This window comes from Mandrillus leucophaeus, unplaced genomic scaffold, assembly GCF_000951045.1.
Source record: "Mandrillus leucophaeus isolate KB7577 unplaced genomic scaffold, Mleu.le_1.0 Scaffold833, whole genome shotgun sequence".
In the NCBI taxonomy this organism is placed as follows: Eukaryota; Metazoa; Chordata; class Mammalia; order Primates; family Cercopithecidae; genus Mandrillus; species Mandrillus leucophaeus.
Window position 1 is genome coordinate 812,201 of NW_012109064.1, and position 23,371 is coordinate 835,571.

At 37.2% G+C, this 23,371-nt stretch overlaps 1 long non-coding RNA gene across 1 annotated transcript; it reads right to left on the minus strand.

Moving 5' to 3' along the window:
• Nucleotides 1-10,561: 10,561 nt before the first annotated feature.
• LOC105530621 lies at nt 10,562-22,425 on the minus strand. The gene is made up of 3 exons (XR_001004674.1): nt 22,206-22,425; nt 21,490-21,805; nt 10,562-10,682 (listed from the first exon to the last, which is right to left on the minus strand). It is a non-coding gene; the product is annotated as an uncharacterized LOC105530621 (long non-coding RNA).
• Between the last annotated feature and the right edge of the window lie 946 nt (nt 22,426-23,371).

Consider the following 23,371-nt stretch of genomic DNA (forward strand, 5'->3'; position numbering starts at 1 on the left):
ACATGATTCTTCTTTCTTTTCCCATAGCATCCAGCTAGGGTTACCAACCATCCTGATTTGCTTAGGACTGTCCTGGATTAAGCACTGAGCATCCTACACCCCTGGCTTCTCAGTCTCAGGCAAACTGGGATGGTTGGTCCCCTACATCCCCAGATGATCTTACTTATCCCTCATTTTCCCTTTTCAAGATCACGAAGCCTAGTTAAGGTACTTACTTCTTACTTTTCCCCTTCACTCTGGATTTTATTTCAATAGACTTATCATTGATTTTCAATCATTCCAAATTAAAATCTAGACTGCCTTTGAACACCGGATTAATTTTCCTACAAGCCTTTTTTGGTAATGTCACTATTTTGTTCAAATACTTCCAATGCCTCCCTTTTACCCATTGAATAAAGCTTAAATGCCTTAGGCTGATATTTCATGCCCCGCCCCCGCATAACCTTTCACCAGCTGACCTTTCTCCCTTTGCTTTGGTGACTCAGGAGTCAGTATCTTTTAGAACTTTGTAGGCCTTATAATAAACAATTGTACTGTTTTTGTTAACTGTGACTTGGATTACTGAAGTGACTCAGTACAGATTTTTAGATAATAAAATCTGGATAAAACAATATTTTTTGTATATCAATTCACATTTCTCTCCTTCCTATTGCTTGGCTGAATTAGAGTAGTTCTTAAAAACAAATTAATTTCTTTATATGAGAAGTTCAACTTAGCACAAATGTTAAGGCACATCCACTAGGAAAATAAACCGTAGAATAATCTGGAATTTAACAATTTTTAAAATAAGCCATAATTATTTTTCTAGTCATTTTCATTGGCAAAAACTAATCCTGCTTTAAAAATTATTATATTGTTATTTTAAAGAGGGTTCAATTACTAATTACAACTTGTCTAATTTTGTGTTATTGTTCCTTTGATAGTGAAAAAAAGGCTCGTTTTATTTATGTGGCTTCATAGACAATTTTTAATGTCCTAAAGAAAATATCAGCAGACCGTGAAAACAATGTTCTCTACACCTCCCTTTTCTATGACTGAAAGGAAGTCTTTTGATGACTTTCTTCATGAGGCAGAATAACTTAGAGTTTTCTTCATTTATTCTAGGCTTCTGTATTTTTTCTTCCCCTGGGATTTTCAGACTGTTTCTTCTCCTCATCTTTGGTTTTATTGATGGGTGTACTTTTGCCTGCTGAGGGGCCTGGGGCATCTCTATTTATAACCCTCCTAGCCCAGTCTGAACCCCGAGGATTCTGCTTGCTCCTGCACGGCTGCTCTCCTCCTTGTCAAGATTTTGGTGTAAGTCCAGTGTTGTCCTTCAAAGCAGGCAAGTGGCTATTAATGATGTTCTGTGCTTGCTAATATACATATGGCCATCCATCATCTCTTTGTCCTTTCGTTACTCAGATGCCAACAATCCAGCACCAGTCTCTGCTGTGGATTTCCCTCTATTTTAAGTGCATTTATCATTAAGAACAAAAATTATGTAAACATTTTTTGCTTTAGTAGGAATTCACTGTTTTAAAATATTCTTAGGTTGGCATTGTGGTTCAAGTGAAAATGTCTTTGAGTTATATATTATTTCACTTTTAAACTCTGCTTTGTTAGAGTAAAAGTATGTGTCAACTACCCACTCTTCCTTACTTCCTCCATTGATAATGATCTATGAAGCCCTAGGACTAAACATCACACACTGTCCTGTAATAAGGGCTTTGGAGTCTGTGATGATTTTACAACATGACCACAAACATTTTGATTCCACTTATGCCATCAAGGCATAGGTTCTAGGTCTTCTCTCCTTGAATCTAGGTAGGCTTGTGAATTTTGGCAAATAAAGAATGGCAAAAACAACATTATGTGACTGCAAAGCCTAGGTCATAAAAGATTAGATGGCTTTTGTCTTATGTGCTGGAATACTTACTCTTGGAGTCCTTAGCTACTATGCTGTAAGTCTGACTATCCTGAGGAAGCCATGATTTGAGGAAGCTCAAGCTACGTGAAAAGGCTACATGTGGTCATTCCAGTTGTCAGTCCCTGCTCCGTATCAGATACCAAGCATGTGAATGAGTAAGTCTCTAGATTATTCTAGCTTTAGACATTTAAGTATTTCTAGCTGAATTACTAGACATCTTGATGCAGAGATAAGCCATCCCTCTAAAGCCTATTCAATTTTCTGACCTATAGATTCATGTTACTCCATTAAGTTTTAGGGCATTTTTCTTTTTTTAACTGCAGTGTCTCTCAGAGTCAGATATAATGAGATTATTTAATTTCCAATTTTCAGTTTCCTCATCTGTAAACAGAGAACAGTAATGATAATTCTGTTATTGGCCTTTTTTTTTTTTTTTTTAAGAATTCAGTGAGAGAATGCATGTAATTGAGCCTGAGGAATTCAGTTCATGGTAACTATCATTACCATTACAGGCAATAATAATAAAAAACATTTTCTGCCTTTAGTGAACCTAATAATTGCTTTTTAAAAAATTGTGGTAAAATATACACAATATAAAATTTATCATCTTCATTATTTTTGTGTGTTGTTCAATAGTATTAAGTATATTCACATTGTTGTGCAACCATTCTCCAGAACTGTTTTCATTTTGCAAAACTGGAACTTTATAAACATTAAACAACAACTGCCATTATCCCTTCCTTCTGACCCCTGGCAATAAAACTTCTATTTTCTGTCTCTTTACATTTGGCTACTCTAAGTATCTCATATAAGTGGAATGATACAATTTTTGTCTTTTGGTGACTCGTTTCACTTAGCATGATGTCCCCAGGGTTTATCCACGTTGTCGCATGTGTCAGAATTTCCTTCCTTTTTAAGGCTGGATAATATTTCATTGTATTTATATGCCATATTTTGTTTACCGATTCATCCTTTAATGAATGCGTGTGTTGCTTGTACCTTTTGGTATTGTCAATAATGCTGCTATGAACATGGGTATATAAACATCTCTTTGACAACCTGATTTCAAATTCTTTGGGTATATATTAAGAAATGGAATTGCTGGATCATATGGTGATTATGTTTTTAATTTTCTGAGGAATCAGCATATTTTTTCTGTAGTGGCTGTAATATTTTTCTTTCCCACCAACAGTACGTAAGGTTCTAGGTTTGCCACATCTTTACCAACATTTGCCACTTCCTGTGTTTTCTTTTTAACAGTAGCCCTCCTAATGGGTATGAAGTGTATCTTGTGGTTTTGACTTGCAAGTCTCTAGTGCTTAGTGATGTTTCGCATATTTTCATGTGCTTATTGTCCATTTGTTTATCTTCTTTGGAGAAATGGCTATTCAAGTTCTTTGCCCATTTTAAAATCTGATTGTTCTGTGTTAAATTGTAGACATTCTTTATATATTCTGGATATGAACTCCTTATAAGATATATAATTTGCAAATACTTTATCCCGTTCTTTGGGCTGCCTTTTTACTCTGTTGATTGTGCAATGGTTGCTTTTAAGCAAATATCCTGATATATTATTAATTCAGTCTAAATCAAGATTTGAAACTGTATCATCAAAAATGTAAATATGACAGTGGAATTAACCTTGAATCAAGAATTATTCTCACTTTAAATCAGGCTTCATTTCAAGATTAGCAGGATGGATAGTTTTGATGAGAAAATCAGGTAAGCAAAGTAAAATTCCTTACTAATATAATTTATATTTTCAGGAGCAAAGAAATATTCTTCAGATTTTGGGATTTTGTTAGTCAGCGCCAGCTCCTAGTGAAAATGTTCAGTGTCTATCAAATGCTGTGCTGGTATCCTTATTGTAACTCACAGAGGCCATTGCACTGACTTCTACCCATCATACCTTTCAACTTGTTGACGGAAAACTTCTGTAGTCTCTGTTGTAGCCCTTAAGCTATATGCAGTAACTTAGTGTAGTAGTGATTGATCTTATTTTGGCTTCAGGTGCTGATATATAGCTGAAAGATCAGTTTTTTCAAGGAATTCAGTTTACTTTTCCTTGGTGTTGCCTTGTACTTGTATACCTCAAAGTATATTTTAATTGGTCACTTGAAGTTTTCTTCATCCAGGTATCTGTAAATCTCCATTAGATGCTTGGAATAAAGATTTATGTTCATTTCAGATGCACCAGTTAGGAAATGACTTCCTTAGTTAGGTAGAAGTTAGGCAATTCTATGTAGGATTTTTAAAAAATAACAGAAAATTTCAAAAGAGTTTTAAAACTCACTAGTCTGTGGGCAACATCTTGACCTTCTGACACATGAGATACAGTGAATTAAGCTTAATATACACATATTGGGGCACCAGTCAACAAAAATTATTACCATAAACTTAAAATTTCACCCATACCTCAACCCTTTAACAGTAAAGTGACATCTACTCTTTTGAGCTTTTGAACATTGGATGGATGAGGATGATTTGTTAGATTTTGATTTAAATCCTTGTATGAAGCTAATTCTTAAGAGGTTCAATTTAATTTCTTTCAGATTTTAAGTCTCTGAACCCATAAAATACTGAAAGGTGCATTAAATGTATGTTTACCTGGAGAAACTACTAGAAGGATATTAGAAACAAATATTTGTAGGTTGGAAAGAGGCAACAGGAGCCAAGAAACCTGGATTCTAGGTCTGCTTCTGTTAGTAATTATCTCTGTGACCACGGGAAGGTCACTCATACTTTCAAGCTGTCATTTTCCTAATTCATCTAAGCTCGTGTAAGGCTCTAACATTTAATTTTCCTATATGTCTATAAAAATTACAGAAGAAGGTAGGTAGATGCTTTTCCACTTATACACAAACACACACACGTGTGTGTGCACACAATCCTCCTTATTTTATCTTACCTTACTCATGTCAATTGTTAGCTCTGTCAACTCATTTTAAATAAGAGTATACAAATAGTGCTTACTTGCTTATTTATATATTACACTCAGAGAGTACATTTTGATGAATCCATTATGGATACAGAATGAACAGAATGAAAATAATGTAGTTTCTGTCCCTGACAGTCATAATTTTTGAGGCATATTTGCATTACTCTGGCAGGGCATCAAGTAATAGCCAAATGTATCAAAATAATAAAAAATGGATATTAATATAAAAAAGGGGAAGTGATGACTTTTCAATATAGTTTAATATGGATATTAATTTCATCATGACAAAGAGGATGGTAGCAATTCTTTTTTGTTATTAATGTCTAGATAATATCCAGAGGAAAGTGATCAGAAAGGAGAAAAGGTTGAGAATCACTGGCATGAGTGGAAAGGTTAAAATAATTAGGATGTTTAGCCTGGATTGGAGAAGACTTGGGGGAATTGATGACTATCTATTAGTAATTAAAGCAATGCCATTTAGATTTGGGAGGTAAATCCAAGACCAGAAGGTGGACATTTGGTAAATTCAATTTAAGTTTCATGGAAATAGAGTTTTATTCAGTACAAGGAAAAACTTTCTAGCAATTGAACACTCTGGTAATAGTTTTGGCTGCCTTTTAAGACACACCATTTTCCATAATGAGAATTGTTTGAACAGACGTCGGCTCAGTGCACAAAACTCAAATGGCTTGCCAGGCAGGTAAACTAAAGAGGCAAGATGGGTTAGTTGAGGCAAACGAGCAGTGTATGCTCCATTGAAAGTTTGCCAGATCTGACTTTTCTAAAGAAACAAGAAATCAGAATTTTTATGTTAGTCTTTTGATATATGCATGTTGGCTTATTTATTTTTCACAAACTCTGTGGGTTGACTAAACAAGATCCATCTGGTTTGAGCATAGACAAATCATCTAGTTTGATCTTTGAACTCTATTTCTGATACTTAGTAGACATGTGGTCTGTAGGCCAATCACAGAACTGGGTGTATGGGAGGGGGAAACACTAAAAGGTTGGAGGATCAGGTCAAACTTAAGGAATGAACAGGATTTACAATTAATTTATGCTGCAAAGCCACCTGGTACACTAACCTTTGCATATGCATAACCACATAGGAAGAAGAATGGCCTGTCCCAACAACATCTGTAAAGAGAAATAATACAAGACTTTGGATGTTTCCCCAGTCAAAGCTTGCAAGTAAACTAGGTAAAGATAGAATGGGAAGGAAAAAGTTCAAATAGATTCTCTAGATCCACATAGTGCTTCAGGAATGAAGACTGAGGATCGAAGGGCAACCAATTTGGATTAGTACAACTCAAGGATCAGCTGCCCATATTTTCCTGATTTCTTCATTCTTGTGGAGTCCTTTAGTACTTACAATTCTTTACTGTCTAAATAAAATGGCACTATTTCCCTTTCCACTGGGAATACAGTGCCTTCTCCCGAATCCCCACCAAACCTCAGGGCTTATTTCCTCAGTACCTTCTTTTGCTTTGTGACTCAGGTCTTGCATGCAGTGGCTGTCAATCCTCTTAGCCCTGTGTCAATCCACATAGGGATGGAACAGTGGGAACTATCAGGACAGGTGCCACTTAAAGGCAGGGTAGGGTTGGTTTAGTTGCTACCAAGTGCTAGTCAGTTGTTGCCATATGATAATGCAGAACTTTTCTTTTTCCATTGCATCATAAGCGAGGCAGTTGCATCAAATTTTTTCATGAGCCTTGGAAGAAATACAGGGAGGTTATATCCCAGAAGAACCAGTAGCTTAATATTGAATATTAGACCTCCCTCTACCAAAAAGGTCCCCAGTCCCCTAGTGGACTGCTCTGTCGTCTAGGTTTCTAAGATCTTCTCCTCTCATTTTCTCCTCTTCCTTCTTACCTGTTCATAGCTCTTCTTCCTCAACCTCCATGTTTAAGTTTTCATGCTTCCTCATGAAGTTCAACTCCTTCTTCCCCTTCCTTACATTTCACCCAGTTCTATGTTTGCTTATTCAAAACCTCGTAACATTACTTGACTAAACAAGGGTTCTACACTTCAGATGTAGGTGTTTTAATCACATGTAACACTTGCCCGATCTTTGTAATGACTATCGCTTTTCTTTCATGAGATCCTATTCTTAGGTATGACCTCCTCCCACACCAGCTATGTAAGTGAAAAGTGGCCGTAATAGCTTTGTCTTGCTCCCTGCTATTAATTTAAATGTTCCTCCTGGAAAGTTGGAATATTAAAAAGTCAGCTGTTTTTGCTGTAAATTGTATTTTTTTTCTTCAAGTACACATAGCACATGTAAATTTATTTTACAAATACTTTGAAGCAAATAGGGACCTCTGCTGCCTAAAGTCTGCTGAAAGTGGTTAGATCACAGTAGGCCTTGAAAAGACTGCATACTGGGAAGGTGTTTGAGGTGTAGGAGAAGATCCAAAGGGGAAGCCTGAGAAGCAGATGTCATGGGGAGAGGGAAATGTGGAAAGGGAATATAGACTTTCAGGTCCAAGAAAATAACAGTGACCAAAATTGTTGAAATATTGAAGAAACCCTCCTCTTTTTCTTCCCACGTTTCAACTTTAGCCAAAAGAAGTAGACTCTTTCATGCTTTTTCTCTTCCAACTTCCTTTCCTCTCTGACTCACTTGTATTTCATGCATAATCCAAATTACTTTTAGATTTTGGAGGGAAGACAAATGTAACCTCTACCTGTTTTAGAGGTTTTAGCAGGGGCTTTAACAAAAATATTAACAAGAGTAAAAGAGTTTATTAATGCACATAGAAGATACCACACACGATAATGCTCAGGGAAAAGTGACTCAAAGTGGCAGCTCAGAGCTCTGGCTTTTGTAGCAAGTACAGTAAAGAGCAACACATTTGTAGAAAAATGACAAAACAAAGGAAAATGGTTTTTAGGTTTCTAAGAGTGGGAAACTGTGGGAAAGGAAATATATGGGAGGAAAGTGTAGAGGAAAGTTTGTTCTGGAACTGCTCTGGTGCTGTTTCTGGGTTAAGAGTCCAGTGTCATCTCCTCTAAAGGAGAAGTTCTATCCCTCCTTTAGGCAGAAAACAGGGTAGGCAGAGAGAGGTTTGCTTGAATTTTTTGCTTCTTAATTGCTTCAGCCCCAAATAATTTTCGTGTCATAGAGGCATGTTTTGGGGTAATATATTCTGGTTTCCCTCAGTGTCCCCAAATCATAGCAAGTTCCTTTCTGACTTGATTCTAACTTGTTTTTGGAACTTTCTGCACTCAAATACAGTGAGCTTTTTTCTTTGCTCCCTGTAAGTACACTGTAAACCATACAGCTCATTACCTCTCAAAGTTGGGTTCTTAGAAGCAACAGCTGCATCACTTGGGAGCTTTTAACAAATGCCAATGCTTGGGACCTATCCCAGAGGGATGAATCAGACATTGTGTGGGCAGGGCCCAGAAATCTGTGTTTTAATAAATCCTTCAGGAGATTTTAATGTATGCTCAAGTTTAAGAGATCAAGCCTAGCCTTCAGTTAGTCCTGCTATGCCTTTGATTAAGCTGTTCAGTTTGAGATTTGCTCTATGAACTTGGCCAGCCTCCATTGATGGGGAAGCTAGAATTCAGCCTCAGATCTGTGCCTGGTTTTTCAATCCAGTTTATCAGAGAGTTCTGCACTTTGAGCAATAAAATAAATACTGTGCTTCATCTTTCTCAGCTCTTTATGTATAGTCTCAGAATTTTGACGCGGAAGAGTGTTAAGATTTGGATATCAACTTCCATCCCAAACCTCCTCCAACCTGGTATGTTGGCTAATAGTTTTAATTCCTTAGAAGAGATTTGGCTGTGAAATGGGAATAGGGAATAAAGGACATAAGGATAAGAATAAGGTTAAAAGGTAATAAGAATAAGGAAAAAAGGTAACAAGCTGATATTTTTAACTTAAACAGTGGAGGATGTTCAGTCCTAGAAGATCAATCTTGATTTACTCAGCAGCTGCTGGTGCAAGAAATCATGGATAGGACATAGCACTACAAATTGTAATGCCAGGTAATTGTATAGATACTTTTGTGTTGGAGCATTTAATTCATGTCTGTGGTCTTATACACACCATTTTTACACACAATTACATACCTTGTAATTGTAGTGTGTTTGTGAGGGGTATCTCTGGTTAGGATGTTGGACACAGAAATTTACTTTGAAGCTCTTTGATGCCAACACTGTGGCTAAGAATATCATGAGAACCACAGAAGATGCTGGTACACAAGACCACTTTAAGTTCACATTTCTCTCACCTCCCTCCAGTAGAGAAAAGGAGTAAGATTGAGGATGACATTACATTTATATGGTTTCAGTGGGAGCCACTGTGTTAATACAATACAACCTTTTTACTTGAACATTGATTGATCTTGGGTTGAGCACCTGACCCATATGGGGAAAACTGTGCTCTTGTTAAAAGGGTCAGGTCTAATTCCACAATATCACATGGCATGAATTTAGTGGTTCTCAAATTTTAACAAACATCAGAATTACACAGAGTGCTTGGTAAAGTAGATTTCCGAGCTCCACTCCCAGAGTTTCTGATTTGAGTTGGTGTGGAGTCACGCCCATGTATCTGCAATTCTGACAAATTCCCTGCTAGTGCTAATGCTTCTGGTCTAGGAATCACACTTGAGGAAGGAATCAGAATCATTGGTTTAAAGAATAGGCTTTATAAAAAAAAAGAAAATTACAAGGACAGGATTAGCTGAGAAGGTCTAGTCTTTTTCCTCTCTTTTTCTCACAGAAAGACTTCCCAGGGCCAGGATACTATACTGGACAGGCAATGTGGAGTTATCCATGTTCCATTAGGGGGACTTCATGCTCCTGGGGGTGTTCCTCTTATAGAAAAATTATGAGGGCAACCATCAGTGAAGGATAACCAGTGTACTTTGGTGCTAGACAATGTGGATTTGAGCACCAGCCCTTTACATCAGGAATTTAGTAATCCCAACTGTCTAACACTTGGGAACTTGAGAGATATTGGGAGTTATCACCTACAGAGAGAAGGGAGTGCAGCAGCCCCTACTGAGAAAAAAAAGGGGGGATCGTCCTTTCACCTTTCCCCACACTGTCCTGCCCTCCTCCAACTCTGGTCCTAGCTGGTTCATTGTTCAGGCAATTATAAAGGAGCTCTCAGGATCACTTTTGGTAATTCTGCTCACCACATGACACATGCTATCTACTCCATACCCAAGCCTCTGATTCTACTAATTTTACTAGGTGTAGATACCTGATCCAAATTGGGCTAACCAATGTCTTTCCGTGAAAGTTGATTTCAGGAAAAAAAAACAAAAAACAAAAAACTATTTTACCTGTCTCTTGAAACTCACGGAATATAAACCCAGGTGCTCTTGTCATTGGCTATTTTCAGCCATGGGGCCCAGGAAACCCAGCAACCTCATCTGAAGAGGGAGAGAAGAAGTAAGCCCACTTTTAGAGCAGTGGAAAGAAGATGTAGGGTGGGAAAAAGACTGGGAAGTATTTGAGTTTCTGCTTCCTGTAGTTTCTGAGGCCCAGAAACTTTGATTTCAATCCTGAGGATTCAAGAAAAAGCCACTGTCCTCTTTTGGCCTAACTTATTGTGTGATGGATTCCTGCCCTTTGTAAGAACGAATACTGACAAAGACATTCTGCTTCATTTAGAAGTTGTCATTTCCAAGCAAAAAGGTAAATTGAGTCACAAGAGATTTCACTTAAAATAAGTCTAGTAAAGGCCTTCAGAGTTTGTGTTCTATTTTAATTTAAGCTTTTCTTTGCAGAGGCTTCATTGTGTGTTGAGGGGGTTGGGGAGCTGGTCACTTAGAATCACTTGGATCTTGAGTTCCATCACAGTTCTGTTATCTGCAGGGCTTGGAAGTTAAAAATGTCATGTAAATTTTCTCCGGCTCAATTTTCTCATCTTTATTGAAGGACTATATCATTTATCATACAGTGTTGTTTAAGAATTGACATGAAAAATAAAAGTACGTAGCACAGTCTGTCTGATTTTAATGTGTTTAAATTTCAAAACACATTTTCTAATTTTGAAAGACATCCCCCAAACATGATGTATTTACAATAAGATATATATAACAAGCATAAAAACAAACAAAAAATTAAGATTTTGCAAAAGAAGGAAGAGAAATTGTCAGGACCAGTATAATTGCTGAGTGTATTAGTCAGGGTTCTCCAGAGAAACAGAACCAATAGTAGATATTTGTATTTATATATATCTGCTATATAGATATATTTGTACATATATGTGCTCTCTCTCTTTATACATATATCTAAACATGTATATGTATATTTCTTAATATACATATCTGCAAGGTAGGTGGGAGGCTGGGGACCTAGACTCACAGTTCAGATTCAAATGCAGCCTGCTGGCAGAATTCTCTTTTCCTTGAAAAAGATCAGTCTTGTTCTATTAAGAGCTTTAGCTGATTGGATGAAGCCCACCCACATTGTGGAGAATAATTTGTGTCATTTGTTTTATTTATTCAAAGTTTACTGCTTTAAATGTTCATTACCACTAAACAAAATCTTCACAGAAACATCTAGAATAATGTTTGATCCAATATCTGGCTACCATGGCCTAATCGAGTTGACACATATAATTAGCCATCTCATTAAGACTGATTTTATTATCTATTTATTTATTTAGAGACAGGGTCTTGCTCTGTTGCCTGGGCAGAATGTGCAGTGGCACAATCATAGCTCATTGCAATCTTGACCTCCTGGGCTCATGATACTCCCACCTGAGTCTTCTGAATAGCCCGGACTACAGGTGCATACCACCAGGCCCAGCTAATTTTTAAAATTTTTCATAGAGACAGGGTCTCACTACATTGTTAGGGCTGGTCTCAAACTCCTGGGCTCAAACGATCCTCCTGCCTTGGCCTGCCAAATTGCTGGGATTATGGGTGCGAGCCACAACACATGACCCTAAGACTGATTTTAAATTTAATTTTGAGCTTCCTAGTAAGCTTAGAAAAAAAAGAAAGATATATCTTTTATGCAATCTTTTATTAAGTAAGACAATTTACTTAGTAGAGACCATTTTTCCATACATTAAATTCCAAAATATGATATGGTTTCTCATATACAATTTTGCATTTTGGACCTTGACCGATATCATAGGCAAGGCTTTTAAGAATTATTGTTTTATAATTAATGGAGAAGCAATTTTGGTATTTTGTTTCTGGGAAAGGTTCTCTGTAAAATCAATGAAGGTTATTCTTCCTAGGATCCTTAATCGGTGATTTGCTTTTGGGTACATTTCTAACTCCCACACCCCTCTCATGAGTTGGAGCAAATTTATAAATATGTAGCTGCTTTACTTCTTCAGGGCTTGACTAAATCAACTTTTTAGATATCTTTGAATTTGGAAAAATGCCATCTCCTGCATCCAATCTGTCACCAAATTCTGTCATTTCTGACTCCAATATTCTTTAAAAACTGTACATTCCACTCCCTCCTGTTGCCAATGTCTTAGTTTAATCTGTTATTGTTTCTCACATGAACCTAGGCAATAGTTTCCAAACTTATCTCTGCTCCTTTGGTCACTTCAAATGCTGTCTTTACACAGGCACCAGACAGCCCCTTTTTGGGACACAGTTATCATGCTACTTTTCTGTTTAACAATCATCTTTGTTGTCCCAATAAATAAAAAACAGAGTTTCAGCATCACATGTACCTTAACCTTTGACCATATCAAATTATTTAGAATATTTAGAAAATGCCGTCACTTAGAGAGTTCTGCCTCTGCAGACTGCTGTTTCCTCTGCTTGGAGTACTCTATCCTCCCAACTAGCCTAGACAAATCCCAGTCATTCTTTAAGACTCAACTTAAAGGCCATCCCCTTTGTCAGACCTTCCCTGAGACATATAAGCAAGAAGTCACTCCTTCCTCCTTCTCCCAGATCAATTTTAACATTTGAGTTACATCTCCTTGGGTGTCAGGGTCTGAAATTAAGACGTAAAGTAGAAATCACAAATAGTTCTATCACCCTTGAAAATACCTTAAATAGCCCAGCAAATAGAATACATTAAGTCTACATTCATGTCACATTGAGACTGACATACTATTGCTCTGTGAATCCTACATAGAGTATGCTTCCTTTAGATATTTATTATGTATAATAAAGACACATAGTGTCTTTAAAACTAGACACATATTCAGTGCTCCACACTGAGAGGTACACGCATGCGGAGCTAAGGCTGAGAGCCATTGGCTGCCATCTTCTGCCACATGCATGCGGTAGGGTATATGCTCACTGAAAGGAACAGTGTGGGGAATTAGCTGCACATTTAAACTGTTTCTTTCTGCTTTTTTCTCTCTCCCTCTCTCTTGTGCCATATGCAGGAGTTTAGTACAAACAGATTAAATGATTATACTCTATGGTGCATAACTTAATTCTAGTCTATTAACTTAGGTAGGGCACTCACATTGTGATACAAATTTTCATTTGATGCTCAGGAATCCCCAGGCCATCAGAGTAGAAAGCTCCATGATACAGACCTATATTTTTTATATCTATTTCCTTTCCTCATACATTATTAGGACTTTAGTGGTCATTTCATGAATCAGTTAATAGAAGGCAAAGGACAAGGCATTGAAATTTCCTTCCGCTTTCACTAGGAACTTTCAGTATGATGAGAGGGAAGTTTAACATGTCTGGTCATTTGTGACAAGGTTCTGCATAGGAAGAAAAATAGTCTATTTGATAGGCTTGTGAAAGATAATACAGGGTAGATAAAATACCGCATAAATGCTAAATAATAAAGTGACAAGCACAATATGTCAGGGGACGCATAGTAATGCAACTATGTCTGTAAAACATTTACTGTATTTTGTCTCTGAAATGTACAACAACAACAACCCACCAAATGGCGGCATCTGTGCTTATTTCCTCCCTGGTCCTCGATATTTGGAATCCTTTCAATGTTCAATGCCCAAAAATGCAATAAATATTTTTACTTTGGTACATCTATATTTTAACACTGGAGTTGGTACCAGCCAGGATTGTGGGGTTACTCACATCATGTGACTCTCCTCCCACCATTCAATGTGTTTACAAGTGAAAACTGATAAAATGAGCATCGAAGGCAGCCTGGGAGGGAGAATGAATGGGAGAAGGCATTGCAGAATGCATACTGAGGGCTAAGTGTGGAAGGCCCAAGAAGGGGATGGGTACTGTTTATAGGCAATCTTATTAGAAGTGGTGGGAGGAGCAGGAAGTGGGAGAGTAGGTATGTACAAGCTCTGATCTCTTTGAGCACCAGGTGGCACTACTGCTTTCTCTCTTGGCTGCTGCCTACCTGTGTCAGGGGAATTCCAGAAACCTAGATTTTGTAGAAAAGGCTAGAAGATTAAGAACCTATATGGGTCAAGAGAGAAATGGGCAGACAATACAGAGATCAGAATGTTTCTTATTGATCAAATCCTAGGAATGATGGTACTCACGGCACTCTGACAATTTTTAGCATTTCACAAGCCATCAAGGGACGTGACTTGATATTGTTAAACTCAAATTTATGAACAAGAGACATTGTTTAGCTTAAGGTATTACTAGCTTGTAAATTTATTAGTAAGTTGCCAAGTTCCTTAAGGCAGAGAAATGTGTAGAAAACCAACCAACCAAACTAAACCAAAACAAAATCAATCACTACAAGTTACTTAACACATATGTAATAGTCAATTGGAGGGTATGTATCTGCTTGTTGTATCAAGAAGATTGCTTCTCTTTGGCAGTAGGTGGTTTTTTGAGGAGTCAGTTTCTGTGAATGGGATAACTGATGTAATTCCCCTTTTCTTACTTGCTATTAGTAAGTTTAGAAGTAAATATGGGAACCATTTGTAGTCAGTATAACATTTTGCAAGATTGTAAACACATTTTAGCCACATCCGTGGGCTTTATCTTTCATCTTGCTTCTACATCTCACATAATATTTTACATTATATTTCACTTGCGCTTTTAATTTGTTAAATTGTGTATGTTTATATGCTCTGGAAAGAGCATATCCTAAGTTTATATGCTTATAACCTAAGTTTATATGCTCTGGAAAGGTCCTCTAAATACTTTCTGAAATAAGGAAAGGAAGACATATAATTAATTATGTAATTATAACAAATTTCCCTTGGGTGTACATTGCTAAACACCAAGAATCAATAGAATTGCCCCTTCCCTCAAGACTGGACTTACTATAAAATGTGCACTAAATAAAAATTCTTTTCTTAAAAAATATAAGTTTTTGGAGTAGAGATATCTAAGAGTAAACACAAGGGAAAAAGGGATACTTGATTCCATGCTTAACTTTGTGTTTCTACCGTTGGCTTTGCATGGCCTCAGGCAAGATGTATAACTGTCTCCAGCATCAATTTTTCAATAGTAAAAGGCAGATTCACCTTGGGACAAACACTTGGATAGGCTACAGTGATGAAAGGCATGGTGTGCTGTAATATTTGACTATTGTTATGTAACATTTGATTATAATCTCACTCTCAGCAAAACTAGTAGGAGAAAAGATCAATTTAAGTCACATACTAAAAGGAAAAAAAACGTGGTTTGACTGAAATTCAGCACATTTTCTATAGGAAAGTGCCACACTATAGAGGCTATGGGTATACTAGATGCTGATTTATTTTTAAACTTCTATTTACAACAGTTTGAGACAAATATTCAAAATTGTGTTCTTCACGTAAGAAAGTAAATGTTTTTGGAAAAAAATACAACATAAGCTTTTTTTTGAGGATTTTAGGCTGGAAGAGAAGGAAGCTAAAGAGAGTAAAATTGGGAATATTCTCCACAGGCTACTTTTCAGTAAATTTTAGAGCAACCAATAACAAAACAATTTGCTATTGCATTAAAATTAATGTTTCCTTTTTTGTTTATTAATTTTTTATTCTTTTAAAACAGACATAACTGATATGCCAGGGTGCATTACTTTGTAGAAATGGTAGTGAGATTATTTTGGGATAAATGAAGAAGAAAAGAGGTAGAAACTACAGAAGAAGGACTGGAGCTTGATTCTTACCTTTAGGTAGGCTCATTGACTTCATGGAAAACCATGGGTCAGACACAGTGGAACCTAATAGGCTTTGGTATCAGATAGAGCTGAGTGGAACCCAGCTTAGTCTGTGACACTGGGCAAGTTCCTTCACTTGATTCCTGGATTCTTTGCAAAAAGTGGGCATAATAATATCAGCCTCATTGAAAGAATAAGAAACATCCATGACATTTCTAGTTCAGGGCCAGACAAGACTTATTGCAGATGCTCACTAGATGGCAACTAATAAGGTGGGACAATTCATTAAAAAATCATCTCCTTTTATTTCTATTTAGGAGAGGACAGGAAATGGTAGCTTTGCATCATGACTTTACTTCATAGTGGATGGCAGACTTTAGGTAAAGTATGGTAGTGGCCCGTAAACTGCTGCGCGAGGCCTGTCTCCTACTAGTCTTTCTCCAGTTTTGAAAAGTCACTCCTTCTAAGCTTTCATTTGCCTTTGAAATCCGTGTTGATCAATAGCTAGCTTCCATGAGGTCTAGCCTTATCTGCCTTCTTTATTCATATTCAGAGGGCAGGGACCATGTTTTATAAAATTTCATAGTAGGCAGCACACAATCATGTATTTTACTTTTTCCTAATGACATAATTTATTTTAATGCAAGCTTGTCAGCCAGAGCATTGAAAAATCAGCCTGATACCCTAGCTCTTTTTTACTTTTGTTCATTGACCTGCTTGACCTAGGTGACTAGTGAGAAAGTCAGCACATTTTGAACACATTACTCTGTGTAAAGCATCCTGTTCAGCATATTACACACAAAGGGAGAACACCTCAGGTGTTCATCAGGTGGGTAATACATAAAACTTTCTTAAGTTTTCAGGAATGAAAATTTCTCTGTACTTTGAATCCCCTATAGCTCACTGAGTTATACCCATGAAGAAATAAAAAAAAAATTCTAAGCCCCCAACTAACTGAATGGACCATTTCTTGGCCAAGGGGACACCAAAGAAAACTCGGAAGCTGAGCCCCTGGCCATGACAGGATGTGAGGATGGATATGTCCCATTATATCCCTTCCCTTGCTAACCACTCTTAGGCTTTCTTCCCTAAGGGTTAAACAGAAACAAGCCCTTCGGAGAAATTTTACTGCTGATTTAACCCAACTGCCTGACTACTGCCACTCCCTTTTGCAGTTTCTGCACAACCAATCAGCATTCCTTCCCGATAAGAAACCACTGACCAGGAAGTGGTTCTGGCCAGTCTTCGAAGAACGAGCAGTGAGGGTTTTTGTGTCTTCTGTTACAGAGGGCTGACAACTTCACTCTCAGATCATGCTAATGCCGCCATTTTTGAACACGGGGTCCCATCAAGAGGCATGAATTCAATTACACCTGCGCATGTTTCTCCTTTCATAAATATTCATGACTCCTCCTATAGCTTATTGAATATGTGTATTCGGCCACCTCATTCCGCATACATCTCTGTCTTATTCTTCCCACCCTTGAAATGTCTGTTTCTGGAGTCTGGAAGGAGGCTATGTTTCCCAGCCTGTCAGAATGGTCACCCTGCAGGCTGCAATCCTTTATGAGAGATAAAGCTCCACTTCACAAATGTATGAACCTTTTCATTCATCAGTTGACACCACTTAATCAAATTGAGTCTCTCTTTTTTTTTTTTTTTTAATTTCATGCTTTGCATTTTCATTCAGGAGTCTTAGAAAGTGCTAGGATTTGGACCTAATTTCTGGTAACTTCATCTATCAGTGCTGATGTCCACTGAAATACTATTATACAGGTCTGATTCTGAGAGTTTGGTCCAGGCAGCTCACCACCTAGACTGCCTTCATTACTCCCTGCAAAACCGCTCAGTCTGAGTCCAAGTTCCTGACACTTCCAGGCTCTCAGGACGTATTCAGCTGTTTCTTTACAACTCCAGAGACAGATCTCTGCTTCCATGTGCTTCTTAGCTTCCTGGGCTCTTTCCTTTACTGCCATTCAATCCTCCCAAACCTGGAAGCAAAGGGTTAATTATATCCTTTTGCAAGGAAACTGAGGCTCAGAGAAGTTCAGGAACTTGTCCACTGTCATATATTTCACAAGTGGAGGAGTACACTTTCAGAGCAAAGTCCAACTAAATTCATGATTCTAGTTTCCCCCATCATGCTGCACTGCCTCAATGATTTCAGTTAAAGTCTCAGGTCTTTTTAATTCTCATGCTAAAACCTATCGTTTAGTACAAACTTTTAATAGTTTCACTCTTATTTTTAGTTAAATGTCACCTTGGAAAGTAAAAATGGGAGTTTTAAAGGCATGTTTCTCAAAATATGGTGGTCTACATCAGAATTACCTGGACTAATTGTTAAAATATTTATTCTTAGGCCCAATTATAGCCCTACAGAATCATTATTACTATTGGGCAATGAAATAAGTATTATTAATAAACTCACCTAATAACTACTATTCATGTCAAATTTAGTAGATTATTTCTTTAACATATGTAGACAAGTTTATTTTGATCTTAGTAAGGAGAGTGAGAAACAGCTGAAATACAAGGTGCTAAGGCTTTGAATTGGTTCATCGCGCTATCTAACTACTGAAAATTTTGGATATGGAGGAATGACCTTAATATTGGGAAAAAAGAAGAAAACAGAAGAACAACAGATGAATTCCTGAGACCTGAGACAAATTTCCTCTCCTTCCTGATTTTGCCTGCAGGCAGTTCTGTGTGAGAGTGGATGAACTGGTGAGAAAACGTATTTGAAATTTAAACCTACAGTAACTTTTGGGTTAAGAACTATATTCCCAAATGAAATAACTTCGTTATTATTTTTAACTCCCTCTGCCCAAATACCCTAAGGACTTAAGCTGCTTGATATAGCAGTCTAGGTGCTCACTTTCAGAACCAAGATAGCTTTTCTATTTTATTCTTCACATCACAGTAAAACTGTTAGATGGGCTGAATGCCTGGGTTCAAAATTTCAGAAATTTGCACCTAAATTGCACCTGTAAAATATGTCCTCACACATGTGAGTGAGTCATTTTACTTGCAAATTATTGTTTTGCATATGCAATTACTTGCTTGCATCTGGCTATACATTTTGTGGAACAATTAAGTGTTTACGTTAGAAAATTAGATCACTAATTTTATGTTCATTTTTGTAAGACTTAGAACTTAAACTACCAGAATGTTTTTAGACAGAAAGATCAGTATTGCATATGTTCTAAATTGTGAGAGAGGAGTACATTCTTTCATCCATTCATTTGTTAATTTGACAAATATATTCTGAATGCCTACTGTGGGTCAGCTGCTGCACTGGATGCTAAAGTTACAATGATAAACAAATAGTTCTGCCTCCGGACATGGAGATTAACACTATGTTTAGTTGCATTTAGAGACCAGAAATTTGTTAGTGTCTTGCTTGATAACTTCAAAATATGCAGTTTTCGCTTAATTCTCAGGTTATTTTCTAATATGCGCCATATCAAGTTGAAAATAGACAGTTGTCATTTCTCACTACTTTCACTGATGGAATGAATAATAAAATGGGGGGATCATTTTTTATTTGATTTTGCTTTTCTCCTAATTCACAAATTAGCATGGCAAGTTTGTATGTCTTTTATGCAATCGTTGGGCTCTAGATCAGATAGTCTGTGGATGATTAATAGAAGCATAATTTGTGAAAATTAAAGGCTGATGATGGTCTTTGAATGAATGCCCTTCCTATGGGAAGATGTTCAGGGCTTTTGCAACTTGACCCTTGTACACTTTTCTCTGGGTAAAAACTATATTTTAGAGTGCTTAGTTTGTTGGGATAATGACTTCAAGATTAGAGAAGCATTGCATTACACACCTATACATTTCTTCATAAACAAAAATACATCAATACACCTGCACACATATGTATCTTGTGTCTATAAAGTCTGTGTAAAACACTGGTCTTTTAAATCTATCAATTTATCATTCAGGACCTAATTATAATAATACATTTATAGATATTTTGGGTTGAAAGAAACTTGAAAGTATTTTTTATTTAGTTCCCTTACTTTACAAATGAGTAAACTGAGGCCTGGGGCGGTTAAAAGAATTTCAAGGATTACACAGATGCTAAGGCAGAGAAAAGACTAAAATCTGGTATATAGGCATTCATTATTTTTTGAAAAATATCTTTTGTGAAGGAATGTAATGGAAACCAACTAACGTTACCCTTGCAGATCCTATGGTGATGTTGAATGTGGCTCTTCTTTAAATAAATGTGGGAGGAAGAGAAAAATTATACAAAATCAGAGAAGAGTCAGAAAAGCAGAAGTTTGTCTTCTCTGTTAGATACTGCTTTTTCTAGTAACCACAAAGCTTGACATACATTAAGGTCAAATAAAGATGAGAGATGCAGTGATGGTAAAGGGAAGGAATAGGGGGAGAGATATCTGGAAATTTTATGCACGTACACAATGTTTCGTTTTGTTGCAATCAGGGTCTCAACAGAAAACAGATGTCAAGCATAAATTAAGAATATCCCAAGAAAATTTATTTACATAAGAACCAACTACAGAAGTGTGGACTTGATAGAAACCACAAGAAATAGTAGAGTAACACTGGATTAATAACCATGGAGCTGGTACCACCTCTAGGCCCAGGGGAATGAGGAGAGAGGGAGTGATTACTAGGACCCAGAAGGGAAAATTTTCTTGAGAAGGCTGTCTTGAGAGGAGTAGTGACCTTCATTGGAGAGACACAGCCAGGTTGAGACAGGGGATCCCAGCAGAAAAAATATCCTATAATGTTGTTTTCTACTCATCTCTGATTTCTTGCTGATATCCCCATTGTTAATTCTAACTGGAAGCCAGAAAGCAAGGAAGAACCCATTAATGTCATCTGCCAATGGGGAAGAAGGCAGGTGGAAAGGTGTAGGTAAGGATTTGGAGTTGCAAACAAATGGCACAAGGTATACTCTTCCAAAAAGAAGCCAAGCACTCTTACAAGAATATATAGAATGTCAGAAAATGGCATAAATTAAAATACTATGAAGGAAAAAAAGAAAATAAAAGAACTGACGCCATTGAAACTAAAAGACTGATTTATACAATTGCTCACACTAGATGGAAAATTATTTCTCTCTAATGCAATCGTTCAGAGGTAGGTGGGTAGTCTAAGGGCAGCTCTGCTCCACGAGGGCATTGTTCTTTCTTTTTGCTTTGATCAGCACCACACCATATTTAAATTTTAGTCTATAGGAAAATCAAATTACCGTGTGGGGAGCAAGCAGCTTCCCCTTAAGGAAGTGGCTGAGACATTATACGCCTCTCTTCTGTAGCTCCTCGGAGTCCCTGGGTGTTGGACCCTTCTGTGACCTCCAGCTATTTGATTCACTTTTCCTGTCTGTAAGTTCTGGCAGTTGGACACCTAGGGGAGATTCAGCCTTTTGCCCTCAGAAAGCTCTCTACTTGGCCTCTACTGATCAGCCAGGCTTCATACCTAAATTGTTTGGCTGTGTCATCCTATCTGAACTTACGTGAATGCCAGAGCGCATGGTGTTGGGGCTCTGAGTGCCTGCCAATGGGTCAAATACAATCTAGGCGTGCAGATAATTCTTCATGGGGTAACTTGGGCCAAAATAGAAGAATGGAGGAAACCCAGTTTCTTTCTTCTTTATCATATGTACCCTTTCATAGTCCTTATCAAATTCTTTGAAGCACAGTGTTTCTTGGTCGTCTATCTGGAGAAGTTCTATGCATGAAATACATGCAACTGCCAAACAATCAGCTTTGTGTTGTTGAAACATCATTTTACATCTTGCATAGCTCAGTTGCCTTTGTCCTCATCCTGGATCCTCTGAATGTATGCCTTGCCAAAAAGCATTTTCCTTTCATCCTTGATTCAGGCTTTGTGTTCTAGGGAAGCTGATATAGAACATATCTATTCACACTTGGTTGATCAGTCCTGGTCCGTGGTAAAACTTGAAGTAGACAAGTGTTTTGCTGAATAAGACAAATGAGAAAATCATGGAATTTTGGGAATAGTGAGACATTTTTGCCAAAGAAGAAGAAAATAAAGTCAGGAATGAGACCAAAAAAACCAAAACAAAATAAAATGTGTAACATAATTCTTTACACCAAGTAGATAAAAAACTCAATTTAACTTTTACAGAAGCCACCACAAAAAAGAAAATATTGTTTATTTTTGTGTTCATGATACAATGAGTAGAAAAAAAAACAAAACACCAGAAACCCAAATCTTTAGGAAAAATCCAAATTCTTTGTATAAATTTCAATTAAATTTTCTTTCTGAATCCTATATCACTTATGAATACTACCAGAAATAAATAACACAATGTACGACCAACAGTGACTTCGTAATGAAGATATTTGATTATCTCACTCAATAGGAAGTGTAGAGGGTAAGCATCCAAAGGTTTATTTCCCTTCAGGATCACTAAGGATCCACGTGATTTTCATCTTTTGCTCTTCCATCTTTAATACATTGTTTTTGATCCTTTAGTTTGTCTTCTCTTGGTGGTGAGATGTCTGCCAGTGTTCCAACTATCAAAGGTAGGAAGTGGGGAAGGAAGTACAGGGCAAGAGAGAATTTTTGCTCAAATGTCTTTCATGGGATGGGGGAAGGTCTTTCCTGGAATTCCCCTACTTCAACTTCTGTTTATGTCACACTGGCCAGAACTGGGTCATCATGGCCACTCAAACCTGCAAGAGAGGCTGGGAGTTTAAGCACTGGCCTTTTTGAGTGTAAGAAACTCACAAGGAGAAGAGGGTTGAGAAAAGGCAGATGGAGACACAACTGGGAGTGGTTTTTTTTGTTTTGTTTTGTTTTGTTTTAATAATTCTCATAATGAGAATTACCAGTGATATACTGACTAATATCCTAGGTAACATGCTATAGTAGATATGTGACATATCCTATAGCTATACATAAGTGCTTTCCATACATGCTGATGACATTATACCACCATATGATGCAGTAGAAATAATTCCTCATAGTGGGAATAGGTAGGGTAGAAATGGTTGCAGTCTAGGTGTGTAGGCAATTGACCTAACTTGCATATTTTAGAACATGGGACAGTTTGGTCTGTGTGTTCTAAAATCCTGTCCCTGAATCCAGATTTGTAAGGCTAATGTACATGTTACATAGCTCCAGATTACACTTCATGGTGATGCTTGAGTATGACTCTTTGATTTTGCCATTTCTATATAGATCCAGAATTACTAGGAGATAAGTAAGAAATAAAGTTGCCTGATTTTGGGGAGATAACTAAGAAATCTAGTATGAATGCATGCATGCTATCTCTGCTTGGATGTAATCATGCCAGGGGGCCAGGATTCTGTCCAGAAGATTGCTTCAAATTGGCTTCAGTGCCTGCACAAATGGGCAATAAAGGCCCCCAAGATATACTCCATATTATAGCACACAAATAATTATACCTGAAGAATTTAAGGCAAGTAAAATCACACGCTTGCCTGGACAAAAGCAAAATGCTAAACTTTCAGGAGTGCTATTTTCTGGTGTACCCTCCAAAATAAACTGTGAGTGAA